Genomic DNA, 16,930 nt, shown 5'->3' on the forward strand with positions numbered 1-16,930 from the left:
TCTAGTCATTTCCAGCCCCATGCCCAGCCACCACGACTGGTGGCAGGGTGACCTAAGTAAGCATAGACTGGGAAATGACCACAGGGACATTAAAATAACGTTCACCTGTGGGAGAGGAGCTGGGAAAGGACTGATGTCACAGCGCTTCCCAGTTAGCTGTTCTCGCTGGAGAGACGCTGCGTTCACTCAACAGTAACTTCTCTTCACAAGCAGGTTCTCTCTCTCCTGAACAACTGGCAGGGTTTTCTGCTTTACACAGCAGCTCAGGAAACAAGCTCATTTACTTTTTTGCTTTGTCCACTGGGACTCCTGCATTGGATGTTCAATTCATTCTTCAAAACAATCCAGAAGCACAGGTGCTTAGTCAGGTGACGTCACACGAAGAGGGAGGGAAAAGGATGTGGAGCTAGGGTTTGTTCATGGTCTAAGTTCATACACATTGCGGCAGGGTCTGAGCAGCTCCACAGCCCCTGACCCTAGCCCACACCCCGCCCTGGCGGCTACTGTTCAGCCGGACGACCCCCTGCAGGTCAGAGAGTGCCCCTCCACCCTGCTCTGGACCTGTCACTGCTGCCCCACTGGCAACCTCTGTCCCGGTGGATTACCAAGGCCTGGGGGCTCTGCTGCTTTTTCTTAGCCATCTGCCCCGAAGCGTGTGATCATTCCCCCACTCCTGTTCCTTGACAGACATCCTCCACTTTCTCTCCACTCTCTGCTGTGATGTGGAAGCAGGTGAAATGCGTTTTCAACCTCTGATGGTACAGTGGCTGTGACATCACAGGGTCAGTCAAGGTCAATTTGTCAGAGGATCACCAGGAGTCATTCTGTCCACTTTTCCCGCTCTCAGGAGCCTCTGGGACCCTGTCCTACTGTCCTCGCATCTGCCTGCTCCCCCCTGGGGCTCCAAACTGGCTCGGAGCCGGAGCCTAAGTGGTGACACCACCACAGCCCTCACCACCCTCATAAGGCTCACATAGGTCCCTGACCTTTCATCTAGGCCTGGCCTCGCTGATCTGTGTGACCTTTTTCTTTTTTTTAGCACACCCTCCTTTCTTCCCTCCAGAATGCCCACATGCACAGAAACATTTTCTTATGAGCTGCACAGTCCCAGATACACAGAGGTCTGCCCTGAGAAGAAAAGTACTGTCGGCGCAAAAGTATTTGAGCCTCCATGCCAGGCAGAAAGAACAAAAGCAGGAAGGGGAGAAAACAGAAATCTTTTGACTGGGTTTTGTGACTCAAAAAGAGTAATAAGAAAACTCCCCCTACAGGCGCTTTTTGGTTACTGCAAAGCAAACAGACAATGTCCAGTGAACTATCTGCTCATCTGTCATTCTCATCTGAGGGTTTCTTCGACTTCTTAAAAACAAAACTGCTTCCTTCTGGCACCCCTCAACTCCTTTCCCCAGAGGTGTGAACACAGGTGGGGAGAATGCCCACCCTTGCAGTTCCTCGGGCCTCGGCCGGCTGAATGATTCAAGTTCAACTGCACTCCTAAAGGGCCTTTTTGCAGAGAGCTGAAAATTATCTAGACATTTTAAATGTTGTCCTTATCAATCCATTGGGCACAAATGGACGAGCGTCAACAGGAGACTGTTTGATTCCTGATTTGAAGATGAGGAATGAAAGCCCGTGACTTGCTGTACAAAAATCAGTGGCTACCAAGCCCTGCAGAGATGGGGGGCAGAGTGGGGGTATTTGCCAGAGCTGAGCCCAGCCGATATGAGAGGCACACGGGAACCCTTCACTTGCCTTTCCCTTAATGCTGCTCCGCTCTGTAATTCACCTTCAAATGCTTGTGTTTTAAGACCTGTAAGGAAGTACTGCTTGTTTAAATATTTGGTTCCAAATTAGAGAGAAAATCTGCCAGAAAATCACTGCAAATTGAATAAAATGGTGTTTTATGGCAAGGCTGCCCAGATGTGGCCAGATAGAAACGAGACTTCCCCAGGTTGTTCTAAGCACTGTGTGTGGAATTAGCTGTCCAGTTATGGCCGGTGGCAGTAGGGAGGGGGCCCGGGGGGGGGAGGGACGGACGTTCCTGCTGCGGGCATCCCCTGGGGTTAGGAGTGGGTGAGGGGCCACCTCTCATACAAAGGCGGATTGTTCCTCTGCTCTGACATGCTCATTATTTTAGGGTTACATATAGTCTGAGCCTGAGAGTTGAAAAAGCTCTTGGTTTTGTTAACTTGTTCTCAGACCACTAATTATTTCCTGCTGTCTTGAGGTGCTAAATATATAAACACATGGACTTCTCAGCTTAAAAAATTAGGGCTTCTTGCATCTTCCAGATGACTCAGTGTGAAGGATGATTTCATACACTGGGATCTCCACACGCTGAGGTCACACACTGGGAATGGCAGACTCTCTGCTGGGCCACCAGGTCTCGTCCCCAGAAGGTCTGAGTACTCACAGGTCAAGGTGGACCAGGCCTGAACCATGGGAAGTATGGCCCAGCAAGGTAGAGCAGAGCCTGCAAGGTATCCATACCTTCCATTTATGGCCCCAGCCCCTACTCTGCCACCCCAGGAAAAGTTTCAAGATGCTGTTCAAAACCTAGACAAGAACACTTGACTGGAATGTGTGAGGCCCTGGATCAATCGCAGTACCACACACAAAATAAATGCTACACAAGGACAAATACTTTGTGATTCCCTTTACATGAGATAGGATAGGATTCCCTCGGAGTAGGACAGAAGATACCAGGGCCTGGGGGAAGTAAGAATGACTGCTTAATCATGGGGGAGTCGCAGTTTGGGAAGATGAAGAACTAGCAACTAGCTCGGGCTCTCTACCCTTCCAGTGTCATTTCTCTAAGCATAAAATGTCACCCACACACTGCGTACTGGTGGCTCATGCCTGTCATCCTAGCTACTCAGGGGGATGAGATCTAAACCAGTCCAGGCGGCAAAGTCCATGAAATTCTTATCTTCATTGAACGATCAGAAAACCAGAAGTGGTTCTGTGACTCAAACTGGTAGAGGGCTAGGCTTGAGCAAAAGAGTTCAGGGACAGTGCCCAGGCCCTGAGTTCAAGCTCTAAGCCACGGCAAATAGTAAAAAAAAAGAAGAAATGTTGGGCTGGGAGTGTGGCCTAGTGGTAGAGTGCTTGCCTAGCATGCACAAAGGCCCAGGTTCCATTCCTCGGTACCACATACTTAGAAAAAGGCCAGAAGTGGTGCTGAGGCTCAAGTGGTAGAGCTCTAGACTTGAGAAAGCCCAAGGACAGGGCTCAGGCCCTGAGCTCAAGCCCAGAACTGGAAAAAGAAGAAGAAGAAGAAGAAGAAGAAGAAGAAGAAGAAGAAGAAGAAGAAGAAGAAGAAGAAGAAGAAGAAGAAGAAGAAGAAGAAGAAGAAATGTTACCCACAGATTCACATGTTGAACAGCTGGGTTCCTAGCTGGTGGTGCTATTTGAGGAACTCCTGAAAACTTCAGTAGTTCCTGGCCCTTTGGGCCTTCTCCATCTCCTCCTCTTTCTTCTTTTCTTCCTTTCCCTTCTCACCCCTATTCTTTCTCATCTCTTCCTCTTCTTCCTCTTCTTTCTTTTCTTCCTTCTCCTCCTCCTTCCTCTACTTCCTCTTGCAGTAAACCTCAAAGCATACATTCTGTTTGGCTGCTCCACTTTACATACCTGAGGCGTTTTCTCACCTGCATGCTTCTGGAACTTTCCTCCGCCTCCCATCCTACCTGGAACACTGCCTCTTCCAGACACTTCCTGTAACCAGCTCTACCTCCTTCTAGAGCCACCATCTCCTCTGCTACCTTCTCTGCTGCTGTGGCATAGATGCATATGAAAGGACACTGCGACAAGACATTACAAGGCTTTATTTCTCCAGCTCAAGCGTGGAATGGAAGGATGGCAGTTTGTGGTATCTTCCAGCAACTTCTACCAAATAGCTCAATGCTGTGTACTTTGCACGTTCTCAGGGAATACGGACCCCATTCAGCTTGAAAATCCAGTGTTGTTTATGCAGTGATATACTTGCTTGTATTGGATTTTGCACCAGATCATCTAGAACTAGATATCAAGGTATGTGTACAACACCCAGCCAGCTCGTAGGGTACACACAGTTGCATTAGCTCTGGGGCACCAAAATCACCAACATTCCTGTGATTTGAAAAACATGATGGGCACAGGCTGGATGAGACCATGATAATGATTGGTTCTCTGTGCCCATGTAAAGAGAGCATCCCATTTATGGTTTGCAAACTAGCTACTGATGGGCTGATGAAAGCATGAGCTAGCATAATATGGCTTTTTCTTTCCAGGACCAGGGTTTGACTTCATCACTCAGCCTTGCTCAGCTTGGTAGCTCAATGGGAACTTTTTTTTAGATGGGACTCACAAACTTTATGCCCAGGCTAGCCTCAAGCTATGATCCTCCAGGCATCTTCAGTAGCGAGGAGGTCATAGGCGTGGTTGACTATGTTACAGATTGAAGTAAGATGTCTGAAGCTTCATTTCCCTTTTCATTAATGTCAGGTGTAAAGAAACTCTCTCTCTCTCTCTCTCTCTCTCTCTCTCTCTCTCTCTCTCTCTCTCTCTCTCTCTCTCTCTCCTCTCTCTCTCTTTCTTTCTCTCTCCTCTCTCTTTCTCTCTCTCTTGCATAGGACAGTCATTATACATTTGCATTTTATCCCCACTTTCTCAAACTTTGCTTTCTTGTGTTGAAAAACTGACATACTTGTCTCTAAATTTTGTAATTGTAGCTTGCATTGTGTGTCATGAAATTTTCCTTTCAAATATGACTGCAGTTAAATGGGGCTTACAAATCCGATTAGCTAAAATTGTCAATATTAGATTATATATTTCTGTGGCCCTCTTCATGTCATTATTGCTGGTCTTAGCATGGTAGGATTTGCTGCAGTTAGGAGTTTTTTTCCTTCATCCATGGAGCATTCTACCTTTTGCAATCAAATTATCAGAACTGTTTGCTCTGTAAATATTTATTGAATCAATAATTAATTTATCTACCTCAAGAGTTCATACATATTTAAGCATTTTTCATACATAAACAATATGTTTGTAATCAACATTTGGGGCCCAGATGCCATTTTTCTGGAAATATTTAGTGTTTTCCACTGTGGGCTGATGTCTAATTGAGACAAAAGACCCCAGGGCCAGCCTGCACTTTTGTGCTTGATTTAGGAACTGTTGTTGTTCTTCTGTGTTGTTTTCTATACTGATGAACCGATCTATTATTTCTGCCTTTCTTCCTCTTTATTACTCTCTATCTCCTTCCCTCTCAGTGTCTCTAAAAATCTCTTACTCTTCCACTGTGGTGACTTAGCTATGTTTCTGGAGCAATCACTCGTTCTGGTGTCTTGCATTACACCCAAGTGTATGTGGTTGGCCAGCATATTCAATTTACTTACTCTTTCTTCAAAAGTGCCAATATTCATGATCCACACCCCAGTATCTTCCCTATTTACCATCTTCTCTGGGTTGTTTCTGCCGCGGAGCGGTATTTCTCAGCATGCCCTTGGCATCGCCACTGTGTCTTTCTGTTGTGATCTGTTCGTTGTGCAGAGACTAAGCTTTTAATCTCTTCTGTAATTCTCAATTTTTCTTTAATCGATTTACTCGATCATGCTTCTGTTTTCTAGTTTCATCATCTTCCAGTCCTTACGTGCGACGTTCATGTTGCAATATGATCTTGGACAAACATAAGCTCTCTCTATATCCATTCACTTTTACTAAGCGACCGCTTCCTGCACAGTGGGTCGTCTTTACAATTCAGGTGACAGTCTGTTTCTGTGTGGAATTTTCCCATGGACACCGTGCTACTTAGTGGCAGTGTATTTGTCTCATGTAAGCACTTCCTGTGTACCACTCACCTAGCTGTGAAGCCCAGGTCCACTGGAGTATTATTTTGTCAATAACTTTGTAAAGCACTGGTCTCCAGCCCTCTTGGTGAGGTTATCTTGCTTGTAACTACCCTATTCCTGCAAGAGCAGGTAGGACGAGATTCCTTCACAAATTCCTTCGCAGCCCTGGGCCTGGAGTAGAGACCACTTCTATTGCAATGGCCATGTACCCCTAGGTGACACTGATTCTCCGCTCTGGGCAGAGCTTCTACAAGGAGGGTGCTTTCCCCTCCCCAAGGCAGCCACTGTCAGTTTTTCCTCTCGTGGGATGGACAAGATTAGAGGGGACAGGAAGAACATTTTAAAATGGCTCTTTGAGCTTGACAAACTTTTAGTGTTCTGAGCCAGAGGGGGTTAAACCAGACAATGTCACTGTCCTTTTCAACAAAAGGACAGCCCAGGAGGTCTGGATATGCTGTGCTGCCTGCATTTGGCCGCATGGCCGCCAGCCACCAGGCTTCACATGGAGTGCCTTCTCTGGCTTCTTTGATCCTCAGAACTCTGGAAGCACAAACCAGAAGCATTCTTCATCTGCTAATATCCATAGGTAGCCTCTGGTTTTCTTCTCCTGTTCCTTTTCTTGTTCTTGTGGTGGGAGTTAGGCAAGATTACCTCAGTGCCCGCTCCCAGACTGTGGAATAGAAAAGATGGTTCTGGGCCAATGGCAGCCAGCTCTGCAAGCAGAGCCGTTTGGCTCTGAGCCCTTTGCCAAGGGAGAGTTTTGGTACAAGGGCCTTGGTGCCACTTGCACAGCCTCCAGATCTGAAACTCCTGCCAGGCTTTCCCTTCCCCACCTTGATAACCCTGCATCATGTTCTTGAGACTATGAATGTCCACAGTCTTCAGTGGGTAAGGCTGGCGGGCAGGGGCCCTGATGACATATGACCCCTACCATACCCCTCTCTGCCTTGTCCTCCCTTACTGACTGGAAGGTTTGTCCAAATTAATGGACTCTACAGACACAAAGCCACCAAGGACACCTGTGGGCATGGCCCTCTTGCCCAATATTCGGGGCGGCCAGGGCCCGCCGGACACAGCTGAGTCTGTGCCCTTAGTCTGCCGTGACTGTGCCTCACCACTGAAGCTCGAGTCACATGCCTTCTCCACATGTGGCCACCAGCTCCTCTCCTGTGACACCCTTTGGATGCTGTTGAATTACTCTACCAATGAGTGGCAACCAGCCCACCCCTTGTTTGTGTTCTGCTCCTGTGACCATTATGACTGAGAAAGTCAGAGGCCATGCAATCTGGTGGGGGGGGGCCACAGACTCTGGGAACTTTTCCAGAAAGCTCTGGGATACTTTGTCACATTTCCATGAGATGATGCAACCACGTAGGCTCCCCTTGAACTAGAGCCTCAGCCTCCCTGGGCTGCACTGGTGCTGGTCTCCAAGGAGAGCACTGTGAGTGTGTGCAGTCCTCCTCGGGTACTTCCCTGGTTACAGCCCCTGGAAGGTGAGACGCACCTATTTCCTACCGGGGCAGCTGACGGGGTTCCTGAGTGAGCCCTGGGGGCCGAGGGTCTGGCTTAGCCCAGCCCTGGTGAGATCAAGGAGCTTCTTCTGGGAAGGGGTCCAAAAGGTCTGCTCCAGGCCTGGCCTCCTGGGACAGGCTGGAAGCCTGGGTCACAGGGCAGGGGCCAAGGAGCCTCAGAACATGTGTCTCTGCACACACCCACGGTGACTGCCCATTCCTGGGCCAGCGCGGGGGGATTCCCCTTCTCCAGGCCAGGGTGAGGGATGAGATGGTGACTGGACAGGTGCACCAGGCCCAGGTGCTGCTCGGGGACACACGTGCTCCATGAATGATAGGAAGTTAGAACCAGGGATGCTCACAGCCCCAGTCTGTGCCCAACAAGTGCTGGGATGTAAAGCCATACAAGGCACCGTCGCCACCCGGAAGCCACTTGGCAAGCTGGTGTTTGTGTCCAGTGCAGCCCAGACTCTCCCTCTGAACTCTCAGGTCAGATTAGGTTTAGCTCTCGAATCGCACAGGACCCAGGGATGAGCAGTCGCTTGGACCCTTGGAGGTCCCATACTTAGTAAGTGGTGAAGGGGATGACACACCTCTCCAGAGGTTTCTGCTCCACGGCCCCTTGGGGCCTCAGGGCTGTCGCTGGCCGGTGTGCTCTCCCACCTCACTGGGTGTCAGAAGCCAATCATGGTGGCTGAACTCCACTGGGACAGAAGCTGAGTGATGGCAACTTTAGAAACATTCGGATGACAGACCGTGATGATAATGGCTTACTATAAAATGAAAACAACACTAATGATCGTATTCATTAGCAAAATGATATTTGCCGGACTAGCATTAGCTGTTATCGAATTGCGGGTAATAATAGGAATGTGAAATTAATTTCATTGAAGGAATTGGAGAATGATTTACTCACAATGGATATTCGTTCTATGTGAAACTCCACGGACTCAATTAAAAATGTCATCTCATCCTTACAAGAGGCAGCTACGCACTGGCACCGCCCAGTCTCGTGGTTCTGTGTGCCAGTCTGGAAAAGTATACTTATTCTTTAAATACGTCAGCATGGATGCAGGGGAGGATAGTTTGTCAAAGTGGGGAAAATGGCAATTCAGGTTGTGTGACTTCGCTTTGTGTTGCCTGCCCTGATGGTATTTTTTATACAGCCATTCTTTATGTCATTATCATTTTATTTGCAAAGAGAGAAGTGAGCAGAGACCAGCTGTTGAGCCAATGGGTTTCCATCTCTGCTTAGATCTGGGTAAAGCAGTTCAAGATGTAGGGCCTGCACACCTCCAGCGATGTCCCATGCCATTCTAGCAATATCTGCACCCCAAAGAACCGTCTTCCAACTCCAGACATGCCCACTGGCTTCCTCTGAGTTTAAGCTGTGTTCTTTGTATCTGGCTCCTTTTTCCTCAACAGAGCAAGCTTGCAATCCATCCATGGCATGTGGTGGTATCAGTTCCTTTGCACAGTTATCTCCTTCAGTGATTCAGGACGTGTGTCCCCATTCTGCACATGATTTGCTTTGAGACGATGCAAAGTAAAGAATCTAAAGCTTCCTGGGAGGCAGGCAGTGTTGAGGAGAAGGAGTGGGGAGATGCTCTGTGAGAGGACAGTGCTAAGTGTGATGGGGGCTCTGACCCTGTTTGTAAGTGGAGGCTTTCTGATGACTGTGATGTGACCTCAGGCACAAAGCTGGTGAAGGTCATGCAATCTGTGTTTAAGAACTTTCTAAACAAAACTCTTTAATATCTAGGTGGTTTTATTTAAGAACGGGCGGATATGCTGTCCACAGAACCCCTCTAATCACAGCTGTGCCCCTGGGCGGTGGCCAGTGGCAGGTAAGCAATGATCAAGCTGGAAGGCAAAGAAGAAAAGCCGCCCAGAAGTGAAGGCTAGCCTGTCGTTACCAGCAGTAGAGAAGCACCGGAGAGAGGTAGGGAGAGGCCTGGCCTGAGGGCCAAGAGAGAGGGTGACAAAATCTGACTCAGAGAGAACTGGACACCAATGCCTTGGCTGTGCAGTCAAGGATGAGAACCACAGAATCCCCAGATGCTGGGCAAGAAAGAGAGGAGGAGCCGGGAGGGGGCGGCCCAGCGGCTCAGCCTTCTGAACAGACAACAGTGGAGAGGTGTCTACAGCGAGGGTGACCAGCACAGGGTAAGCTTCTTAGACCCCACAGACGCCAGAGAAAATGGTGACCTTAACAGTCAAAATACGGCTCCCCAGAGGGTGCTTTCCCAGAGTCCAACAGGTATGCAGGAACCCTCTCCCAGTCACTGTTACTCCCCAGGGAGCTGGACGGCTGGACTCACTAACTTCTGTATCTAAGATGAGAGGTGTGATTGATTGAGCTCCCAAATAAGTCAGTGCATTAATATTTCATTAATAATGATTAAAACCCCTAAGACAACCTGATTAAAGTGCTTTAGCCGTCCATCAGGCAGCCACAACACGATGAGAAATCATTGAGCTCCCGTGGAACGCTGGAGCATGAAGGCTAAGAACCTGAGGATCTTTTAAAGGTAGGATGCCTGAGTTCTGGGTTTGGATAAGGTTGGATGAGGTTTGTCAACCTTAACCAAGATTGGCAGGTCTGGAGGAGGGAGCCAGGGCCCCGACCAGGGCACCAAGACTGCCTTCCCTGCAGCCTGCAGTGCTGTGTTTCCCAAGGCTGCTTGTTTCAGGCCAGGAGCAAGTTTGCCCCCAGAACCAGTCTCCGTACCACCCCCACAGCAGCCAGGGAAAAGCTACACCTGGGATGCCATCCTGGGCCTGCTAGCCCTCCATCCACTGCAGCCCACGCAGAGGCCGAGGCAGACGCGGTTCCTGGCCTGGCTTCCACCCGTGCTGCCTCCAGACTCTGCCTCCCTTTCCCATGCCTGCTCAGGTCTTCCTACGCTTGCTGTCCTGAGCCTCTGGGGAAAGTCTGCCTTTCTGGAGTAGAGCTGCGGATATGAGCAACACAGCTGTGGCCGGAGGTCTGCCTTGAAACGCTTCCCACCTGGCCCCTGGAGAAAATAACACCTCCTCCTCCGGAAACGGATTGTCACAAGATAGGAAATTCAGGACAACCCTGAGGTTTCTGTGGCTTTGTATAAAGCACCCACAGGCTCTGAACAACATCCAGGTCTGTCCTAAAATCCAGAGGCTTCTCCCCTCCTGCAGCCATCCACCAGTCCTTCAGAAAGCCAACCGGTGATGTCCTGGGACCTGGGGGCTCCTACCTGTCATCCTACCTGCCCAGGAAGCTGAAATCCAGAGGATCATGGTTCAAAGTTAGCCTAAGCAGAAAGTCCACGAGATTCCACCTCCAACGACCCAGTAAAAAGCGGGGCCCATGGCATGCCAGCAAGCTGAGCAAGCACAAAACCCCAATACCAGCCAAGAAAGAAAGGAAAGAAGACAGGAAGTGGAAAGGGAAGGGACAAGGGGAAAGGACAGGAGGAAGAGGAGAAAGACAGGAAACTGTGGGGAAGAGAGAGGATGGGGTGGGGAAAGAAGAAAGGAGAGACAGGAAAGAGAGGAGGAGAAGGGAGAGGGGAGGGGGAGGGAAGGGGGAAGGGGAGGGGAAGGGTGAGGAGGGCAAAGGTAGCACACGGCCTCAGGATGTTTGAGCTGCAGACACAATGAGAATAGCAGGCGCCAGCCCTGAAATACCACGTGCTTCCGTTCAAACAGTGAAACATGCACTGGTGCAGCCTTCTCTGTCTCACATTTGCAGGCATGCTTCAAATGCAACGAGGTCCTAATGGAGAAGTGGACAATCAGGGCTACAAACTTCCCGTGCTCACAGAAGCCGCACGGGCTCACCCGGGACCTCCCGGCAGCGTTGGGGAGCAGCGACAGGCCCTGTGCAGCTCTCTAAGCTGCAGCAGCTCCCTGGGCCCCACGTGGCTGTCACTTCCCCTTTGCTCTGGTTGTCACTAACTTTGCTTAATGACCTTGCTTCCCAGGACAGAGCATTCCTCCCGCGGAGGCCCAGCCCAGCAGTCCTGGGCTGGAGTTGGAGGACTTCCTCTCAGGCTGAGACCCTAGAGGGCAGGGGCAGAGCCTCGTGGGCTGTGATGGGAATGAGTGCGCAGTACGTTTTTTTTTCTAAATGGATGTTCAATATTTTAAGTGGCACATCAGTTACTCTGGGGTGTTCTTATCCAGTTCACTCCATCAGCTTCAATAAATGCCAAATTAAAAAGAAACGGAAAAACGAAGAAAGAGCATGCTCTTCAGCGTGTGTGTGTGTGTGTGTGTGTGTGTGTGTGTGTGTGCATGTGTGTGTGTGTGTGTGTGTGTACGCAAATGTGTGCATGTGTTAGAGAATTCAAACTTTGGAAGGAAACACAAGGAGAACTGACAAAGCAGAGAGACAGCAGCAGGTGGGAGGAGGTGAGGGCTGGAGCCCTCTCCCTGGGTGTTGGCATCCTTCCCACTTGGTCCTTGCGGACCCCCATGCTTCTCTGGCACCACCGCACTCCATCACTCGGCCTTACTTTCATATTTTTTGTGTCTCTGGAAGGTGTGGACATTGCAGGTTTCATTCCTGTCATCTTTCAGGGCAAAGGGACTTTGTGGAGGCAACTGAATTCAGACTAGAGAGATGGAGATGATCCAAGACAGAAAAGCAGAGGTGACAGGGATGTGAGGGCCTGGCGTGGGGGCCACTTCCAGGGTGGGGCACAAATGAGGGGAGAGCTCTCCCATCGAGTTTTGCCCTACAGCACCTTGACCTTAGGCTGGTGGAATGGGTCGCCAACGCCTGTCCTCTGGAATGCTCAGTAGATGCTGTGCTTTGCTCTCGACCCCACAGCTGCAGTGGAATGAGGGGCAGCTTCTCCTTGTTCTGCACTGGACCACAAGCAGCACTGAGAGGGCAGCAGGGCAGGGATGGAGGGCTGGGCTTAGGCTGCAGGGCCACGTGAGGACACAGGCTGAGCTGAAGATGGGTTGCTCAGTGTCTGGAAACCACCACTTCCTCTGCTCTGTCTGCTGTCCATGAAAATCAGGTTCTAGAGCCCCTGCGGCACTCAGAGATCTCTCGACTGTGTTGGGGAAGACCTGGCTACGTAAAATAGAGGCAGTAGTGACATCCCAGACTCTGGCATCCCGGGTCAGAGCTGGGCATGGAGAGCCTCATCCTGGCTGGGCGTCAGGGAACCCAGCTGCCTGGCCTGAACAGGAGCTGCCGTGAGGCACCGAGGTCCCACACTGCTCCAGCTAAGAGCCTGCAGCGTGCATGAAACAGGTCCCAGGAAAGTCCAGTTGCACGGACCTGGCCTGGGTTGGGTTTTCTGTGTTTCAGCAGCAAATTCGATCTCTTAGAATTTTCCAAAGGGAGCCCCTGGATGGACAGGGGCCAAGCAGGCCTAACTGCATCTCCAGGATCCACCCCCCAGCCCACATGTCCAGAGAAAGGCCAGCTCCTAGCCACAGGGAAGAAAGCTTGGCAAATCAATGGATTTTGTGATTCCCAGGTCCCTTGGGGTTAGGTAGACGAATGAGTGGGGGTGGGGTGAGATCTACACCCAGGAATGGGCAGACTGTAAGCTGGGAGAGCCAGGCTGTGGGCTGGGACAGCCAGGCTCTGTTCACTTAGCAAATGTTTCCAAACACTGGAAAGGTGAGAAGAGAGGTGGATTTTCTCGAGTGCCCAGGACTCGCTCATTACCTCCCTCAGAGCTGAAGGCCTGCAGGGCCCCATCACTTCCCCATTCAGCCGTCTCTCATTTCCTTCTCGCCTCTTGCGGGTTGCTGTGTCCACCCACATCACCCCTCCAGCCACGGCTACAGTTACAAAGGTACCTGCTGGGCATCTGGCGGCTCCGCCTGAAGCTCAGCCATCAGCTTAGGTGAGTCAGGGAGTTCAGAACCTGCTCCGGGTAGGGAAGGACAGCTTCTACCTTGGTTCCTGAGTCAGTGTGTGCTCTAGATGGGAAGCCCAGCTCTGCAGTCCTGCTCCCAGTCAACAAGAAAGGAAGGGAAGAGGCAGGGCGTGCTGGCTCACACCTGTCATCCTAGCTACTCAAGTGCCACTGGAAATGGCACTTGGCTCAAGGGTTAGGACAGTGGCCTAGCTCAGGGACAATGCCCAGGCCCCATGACAGACAAAAAAAGAAAGGGAGCAGCCGCTGCAGTGATTTTGGAGAGGGCAGAAGGCAGGGGGTAGAGGGACGAGTCCTGCAAACACAATGCATCTCCTTCTCTTCAAGCCCACCCCTGCTCATACGCACAGGACTATACCACCCACATGCATTTCCAAGTCTCATGCTGAATGGACCCGCTCAGGGCGCTCACACTCACTGGCCTGGCAAGAAGGTCTAGAAGTTCCAGCCTGTGGATTTCCAGCCTGGGTGCTGAGGCCTCCCCACCTGCAACTGCAGTCCATCTGCTCACCTCCTGGGATGGACGGCTCAAGCTGGAGGCTGCCCTGGGCCCTCCGCTGGGAAGAGTTCAACTCTCCACAGATTGTCTACGGTCTCTGCCCCTCACAGAGAAGCCAGCAGAAGCTCCATCCACACCTTTGTCAGCTTCTCTCCACCGGTTCTGGCAGTGTGGAAAGTAAGCGTTGAAGAGGCAAAGGCTGCATTCCTGAGGCACGCATCGGGAGCAAGCGGTGAGCATTCATCTTTGATGTTCTCCAGTGCTCTCCACGGCGGCTGTCTGCAACAAGACTTGCTTCATTTAATCTCATCGGGAAGCAGGAGGTCTCTTCCAGAGCCACCATTTGGATATTACAACATTATAGACTGATTTTTTTGTGATAAAGGTCAAATTGATCCAGTGAAGGCTGTGGGCAAAGGTTGACTAAGTGCATGCAAGGAAGGAGAAAGGGGGGGGGAAGGAGGAAGGGAGAAAGGGAGGGAAGGGGAGAGGGAGGGAGAGAGGAAGGGATACTGGAATGGGGAAAAGGGAGGGAGGCAGGTTGCTCTGTGCCCTGGGCAGGCCCCTAGCCTTGACACTGAGTCTTATGTAAGCATCTTTCCCCCTGCCGGGGCCTGATAGTTAAACCATGAGGTCCAGAGTTGATCATGGCGAATGAGAAGGCCATGGAACGAGTAAGAGGCCTTGAGGCTTTGGGCACTGCAGTGCTGTGAAATGGTTGGATGTGAACACAGGTGTGGAAGGCCCAGGTGGTCAGGCCATGGAGGCCTGCTTCCTCCTCCTGGGTGTTTATGCATGTTGAACAGATGGGGAAGGAAGAATCCCCGCTCCTCCCCAAGCATGCCTTCAGGTAGGGACGAAAGACAGCAGGACTGGAGGCTGAGCTCCACTTTGTTCTGCAGGCGTGTGCATGTGTACACAGGTGTAGATGTGTGCTTGTAGGTGTGTACATGTAATGTGTCAGAGCGCGTGACTCCACTCAGTTCCGCTCTGTGTCCTCAAGCTCCTCGGGCAGCGAGGAAGGTGGCCCAGTCAGGTGGAAGGGACACAGTCGGCTTCCTGTCACTGTAACACAATGCCTGACACAATCAACTTAAAAGAACAATTTGCTCTTTCAGCCAACAGATTTTGGATGCTTCAATCCGTGGTAACTAACTCCATGGATGTGGGCCTGTGGCAGACAGTACCTCGGGCGAAAGCTTGTGGCAGAAGAATCTGCCCATCTGAGGGGCAATCATGAAGCAAAGAAAGAAACGAGAAGTAAGGGCCCAGGTTCACCACCTCCATTCAGGGCCTGGCTTCCTCCTGCCAGGCTCTACCACCTCCTGTCAGCATCTCACACTTGGAACCAAGCTTCCGCTTATGGGTATTTGAGGGACACGCACCCAAACCATCGTGCCGTGCCCTCCCTAGAGGTCCACAGTCCACACATCTCTCCAGGCATGCGCTAGAGGAATCAGCCATCCAGAGGAACTGTTAGCCACTTTACAGAAAGCAGCAGGTGCCTGTGCAGAGATAGAGATAGGAAGTGGGGAGGAAGAAGGAAGCAGGTGCCTCCTGGACCCTACAGGGCCCAACTTACAGGACCTAACGGTAAGTTGGATCCACGTCATTCTAGACTCTGGGATTTCCATTTGTACCTGCTGCTCAGAAAGCATTCCTGGACTCCCCCAAAGCCTCAGCCGCTGGGTATGTGAAGAAGAGGAGAGCACAGTAGTTCAAGTTCCACTGTATGGTTGTCTGAGGGTATCTGCCACCAGCTGCTAACAATATAGGACTCAATTTCCTTCTCTGTGAGGCAGAGTTGAACAGCCTTGTCCAGTGGATTGTGTGTGAGAGACTTTGTGAATAGTTGGTACTACAGTGGTGACTTCCATTCCTGCCAAGGCATGGACTGAGAAGCATCCATGCTAGCCAGGAGTCACTGCAGGTCTCTTCCTTGCAGAAGCAACAGGCAAGATGTGAGCCAGATTCCCAGAGAAGGATCACAGTGCTGGAGTGGGAAGAGGCTGGAGAGGACAGGACTGAGTCCTAGAGGTAACAGATGAGGAGATGCTCTAGTGCCCCGCACAGGGGCAGGCCCCTCAGTGGTACATGAGGAACCACCAGGGCGTCTTTGACCAACGTGCCACCCATGGCTCCTGCCCTGAATGTAGGAACACCTTCCACTTTTAATTCCCCTCACTTCCATCCTCTATCTACAACCCTTGGGGAGAGAGTTAAGAAAGGGCCCGAATCGGGCATGAGACTCCTTCTTGTGAATTCTGATCAGGTGGCATCACACTCTGTTTATTGCTTGAAAAAGAGATAAGCAGCCATAGCCATACTCCATGTCTGGAGAATCTGGGCAAAGCCTCCGAGAGACCCGGGAAGGACCAGAGTCCCACAGGCAGGACGGCTGCGTTCTCCCCAGCAGCTCGCAGCTGACCCAACACCAATTTCTGAACATGACAGGCTGGGATGTCAGGGTTTGTCTTGTACCTGACCAAACACAAAGAAAGATCTAAAAGCCATTTAACTAGCCCTACAGCCTTGAGGACATTGTCTTATCCAACAGCTCAACAGCCCAGTGGATTTTAATTCACACCTCCTGGAAACTCAGGACAGCAGAAACCTTACCAGCACACTCTGGAAGGGACAAATAAGCTGGGTAATTACATGGAAGACAGAGGCATGTGCACACCGCATTTTGCTAAATTTGCAATCAACTAGAAGAATCAAAAAGTCGCCTAAGGTTAAAAAAAAACCTACATTTGAAGTATGAATTTAATTAACAAAAATCAAGTGGAAGGTGATCACAGAGAGCTTGGATTTTCCGGTGGAGTTTTCCCTCACTTTTTCCCCCCTCTCACTAAGAGCCAGTGGGAGACGTTGGTGTCTGGAAATGTGGCACTGTGTTCCTCCTTAGCTGCTGCAGAAGGCAGAGTAGGCAGTGGGGAAGGAAACGCCTTGACCCTGAGAGGATCTGTCCATGCTAGGTCCACGTGTCGGAGATCAACTTTTCCAGGAGAAAATATCTCAATGAACCGTAAGCAAGCATCTTGATTCAGGTCTTGTCGCTCTACCCTGAAAGCTAGACATAAATTATCGAAATACCCTTTGAACATTGGCCCATTAGAAGCTTCAAAGAGAATTTGGAATGTGCAGAAAAAGTGGGAAATTACCTAAGACCAAGACGTAGGTAGGGGGCCAGGCTCCATCCTAGCT

The sequence above is a fragment of the Megascapheus bottae genome, chromosome 15 (genome assembly GCF_031878675.1).
Source record: "Megascapheus bottae isolate mThoBot1 chromosome 15, mThoBot2.hap1, whole genome shotgun sequence".
Taxonomy (NCBI): Eukaryota; Metazoa; Chordata; class Mammalia; order Rodentia; family Geomyidae; genus Megascapheus; species Megascapheus bottae.